Source organism: Quercus suber, unplaced genomic scaffold (genome assembly GCF_002906115.3).
Source record: "Quercus suber isolate HL8 unplaced genomic scaffold, Cork oak 2.0 scaffold_100, whole genome shotgun sequence".
Lineage (NCBI taxonomy): Eukaryota > Viridiplantae > Streptophyta > Magnoliopsida > Fagales > Fagaceae > Quercus > Quercus suber.
The window spans coordinates 564,842-569,262 of NW_027069565.1; the positions used below are offsets into that span (position 1 = coordinate 564,842).

At 27.2% G+C, this 4,421-nt stretch overlaps 1 long non-coding RNA gene across 2 annotated transcripts; it reads right to left on the reverse strand.

Annotated features, from left to right (window-relative positions):
* Window positions 1-1,182: 1,182 nt before the first annotated feature.
* LOC136068126 (uncharacterized) lies at window positions 1,183-4,187 on the reverse strand. Of its 2 annotated transcripts, XR_010629536.1 has the most exons (4): window positions 4,067-4,187; window positions 3,914-3,931; window positions 3,666-3,739; window positions 1,183-1,502 (listed from the first exon to the last, which is right to left on the reverse strand). It is a non-coding gene; the product is annotated as an uncharacterized LOC136068126 (long non-coding RNA). The 2 variants fall into 2 exon arrangements; XR_010629535.1 differs by having other exon boundaries at window positions 3,666-3,931.
* Window positions 4,188-4,421: the final 234 nt, after the last annotated feature.

Consider the following 4,421-nt stretch of genomic DNA (forward strand, 5'->3'; position numbering starts at 1 on the left):
TCGTAACACAGTAGCCATAAAGAGTGGTCTCACACCACTACATAGTTTTTCTAGGTCTCGATTTTTGTCCTGCATCACCTTAGCAATATTCACATTTACAGTTGCAACAGCGTAGGTTAAGGCAGTGTTCCCAACAGTGGTTACAGCTTTTAGGTCATCGCTACTCATTACGTTCACTAAATTCTTCACCAAGTTTTCTTGGTTTGCTGCAGCAGCAGTATGTAGAGTGGTTTCTCTTTTCTTATTAATTTCTCTTTAAATGTTTGGCATGTCTTTAACAGATTTCCAATCACCTTTCAGCGCAGCCATATAAAGCCTCGCACGCTCAGAACGGGCTGTAAGAGGAAATTCTCCTTACTATAATTAGTAAAAATCATAGTGCAAGTATTTAGTAGATGTGTTACATGCTCTCTATTGCATACTCATCATATGCACACTATCACGTAAACTGAAATTGTGTTTTGAAATACAAAACTTTAGTTAAAATTGAAAAATCATGTTTTTAAAACTTAATTTCACCATTTCAAAATTTTAATTGAAATCATATTTTCAAAACATAATTTCAACTAAAATTGTATTTTCAAAACATGATTTCAAAAAAATGAGCATAGGTAGAGATGTGCAATAATAAATGTATAACAAGTTTTTCCCTTTTTAGAATAAAACATCTTTCTCACTCCCAACGTTCAATGTTCAACATCTTTCTTAGTGTTTCGCTTTTACGCACCGTTTAACTTAATACAATTCAATAAAACCGTTTAACTAAATACTAGCCTCTGAGCACGCGCTCACGCGCGTGCTCAAAGGCTCTTCTATTTTTTGAGTAAAGGTTAATTTAGGGTATTTATTATAATTTGGGATTACTACATTCTCTAATAAATAAATAAATAAATAAATAAAATTTTTTTGTGTGATTAGAGAATGTAGTAATCCCAAATTATAATAAATACCCTAAATTAACCTTTACCCAAAAAATAGAAGAGCCTCTGAGCACGCGCGTGAGCGCGTGCTCAAAGGCTAGTATTTTTTTAAAAGTTTATCAAAAAAAGAAAAAGTACACATTTGAAAATATCCCATGTTCTATCCATGTACTATTTAAAAAAATCCCACTATCTATCCCACGTTAAACATCTCAAGTTTTCCTCTCTCCTTTTTTTTTTTTTTAAATTTTTTTTTTATTACCTTTTTGGTGTTGTTGATGTTGTTCTTTTTTTTCAAATTTTATGTATGATAGTTATCATTTTTACTATACATCCATGACATAAGTAAATAAAAGCTTAAATTGAAAATTTTATGGCAAGAGATACATGTTAATTGTATATAGAAGAAATATAGTTTCCATTACGAAAGAAATTTTTTTACAACACTTTCTTAGATAACAATCACTTTATGTGAGGTTTAATACATATAATAATTCTTGTAAAGTTTCTCACCCGAACTTATCTAATATTTCATTCCAATGACTCCTCAATGCAATCCAAAAAATTTGTACGTACGTGAACCTGAGAGAGATAAAAGAATTAGGGTTAAACCAAGTATTTAAAAAAAAAAATAAACAAAAAAAACTTTAATCCATGTTGTCACTTTAATTTTTGTAATTGAAAAATATAGTAATTTTAAATAATTATGAACCTGAGAGAGATAAAAGAATTAGGGTTAAACCAAGTATTTTAAAAAAAAATAAACAAAAAAAACTTTAATCCATGTTGTCATTTTAATTTTTGTAATTGAAAACTATAGTAATTTTAAATAATTATGAATGAAAACAATTAACTTCTACAAAACAAAAATAGAATAGCCTCTAAGCGTGGCTCTCAGGCAAGTATGATAAAGTGAAAAGTTTTCATTAGAATTGTACCCTTTAAGGTTTAAAGGATAAGACTGTAAAAAAAAAAAAAATTTGAGAGGAATGCTCTGCATTTTGGGTTCCACGATTTGCTAACAGCACCACAGGTGGTCTTGCCTGGCTTGCAATTGAGATTAAATCCATTTAAATTTTTGTTCATAAAAATTCTATAATTAATTTATTACAGCATAAATAAAAAAGCAACCCTACTCACCTTAGATTCTATATGACAATGGTTGCAACCTGGGGCATTAAAAATTGGATAACAATGAATGGAAGTCAAAAGAAGACACGTTGAGAGCAAAAACAAATACAATATTTTAAAGCAGCAATTGAATGTAAGAAATAGAAAATTAAAAAACAGGATAAGTAAAAGAAGAATATTTGCTTATATACTTATCCGGATAATCTTGGAGGTCAGGTAATCAAGTCTTTTGTTATTCCAGTGCAGTAATATTCTATTCGGGTTTTTTTTTTTTTTTTTTGATATTTCCAGAAGAAGAAGATGAAAAGGAAGGAGGATATAGCATGAAACTTAAATAAAATAAAATAAAATCTAGATAAGCAAAAGAAGTTAAAAAGAAGTTAAAATTTTTAAATTTGATAGTAAAGGAGTTTCTTAGGAGTAAAACATGGGAGAGTGGAATTCAAGCAATTTGTTAGGAGTAAAATGTGGGAGTGGAATTCAAACGTGTTAAGGTTTTGTTTTTTTTTTTTTTTTTTTTTGGAATTTGAAAAAAGAAAAAAAGGGTGGCCGGGGTATTTATTTTTTACAAAACGTAGGATTTTATTTTTTCTTTCAAAATAGAAACATGGTAGATAATTTTTTTGCATGAAACTTAAATAAAATAAAATAAAATCTAGATAAGCAAAAGAAGTTATTAAAAAGAAGTTAAAATTTTTAAATTTGATAGTAAAGGAGTTTCTTAGGAGTAAAACATGGGAGAGTGGAATTCAAGCAATTTGTTAGGAGTAAAATGTGGGAGTGGAATTCAAACGTGTTAAGGTTTTTTTTTTTTTTTTTTTTTTGGAATTTGAAAAAAGAAAAAAGGGTGGCCGGGGTATTTATTTTTTTACAAAACGTAGGATTTTATTTTTTTTTTCAAAATAGAAACATGGTAGATAATTTTTTTGATACAACGTGAGCTTTTTTCATTAGGTTTTTTTTTTGTTTTCAATTTTTATCAATTTAAAATTTTAAACAATTTCTTATGATTTAGAGATAGAAATAAGTTTATTAAATTAAGGGTATTTCATTAGTAGTTTTTTTTTTTTTTTTTAATGAACGTGAGGTTTTTTCTAGAATAAAATATTAGAAATTTGACTATTTAGTTGTGTTTTTTTTTTTTTTTTTTACCTGTACGTGAGGTTTTTTTTTTTTTTTTTTTTTAAAGAATATAATATTAAAAACGTGTGTTAGAATAAGTGGGTCAATAAGAGTGTTCCTATTTTGTAGGAAAGGTTTTTTCAAATTTATCTAAAATTTAGGACTTTTTAAATTGATAATTTTTAAATTGAACTTATCTAATATTCCATTTTAACGTGATACATATATATATATATATATATAAAATAAAATAAAATAAAAACGGTGGAACTCAAGGTTGCTACATACCTAAATAAATAATAAAAAAAAAATTAATGCCAAAACCATATATATTCAGTCACCACCAACATTTCAAAATTACATTTTAAAAAAAAAAGAAAAAAAAAGTTAACGTGATACATATATATTAAAAAAAAAAAGTAGAACTCAAAGAAAAAACAAAACTTTCTTAAAAAAAAAAAAAAATGAAGAAAGAGGTAAGGGAAGTCATACTGTTTAACTGTTCACGAATGATTTTGAATGCTTCTTTTGTAGCATAAGACAGCCTTGTCAGTGGATCACAATACCTACAACATGAAATGACAATTCATTAAGAAGTACAATGGTAAAGTATACGAAGAAAAAAAGAGAGAGAGAGTTAATGTGATACATATAAGAAAAAAAAAAGTAGAACTCAAAGAAAGTCAATCATAAATAAACAAAACAAAACAAAACAAAAAGGAACTTGCAAAAGATAGAACCTGAAAATTTGTTGGAGTCTTTGAAAGTAACATTTAAAAAAGAAAAAAAGAGAAAAAAGAGAGTTAACGTGATACATATAAGAAAAAAAAAGTAGAACTCAAAGAAAGTCAATCATAAATAAACAAAAGAAAACAAAACAAAGAGGAACTTACAAAAGATAAAACCTGAAAATTTGTTGGAGCCTCTGATAGTAAATGTTTTTAATCTGAAGAAAAAGAAATGAGGATGTAGAGCTAAACTAAATGTCTTGAATTTGAAGAAGAATGAGAGATAGAAACTGCAAAACGTACGTGAGTTTGTAAGTTTTAAAGTATAGAAGTTTTAATTTACATATCTATCCTCATTAGTTGAAAACTTGTAAGTGGGTATGATGAGGGTATTTTAGACATAAAAAATGTGGAATCCAAACAGGGGAAGCCCCTTAAATAGTAGTATAGATGATAACAACCATGTAATACACTTTGATTTTGTTTCAAAGTTAAAATTGGAAAAAGATTAAAAGCCTAT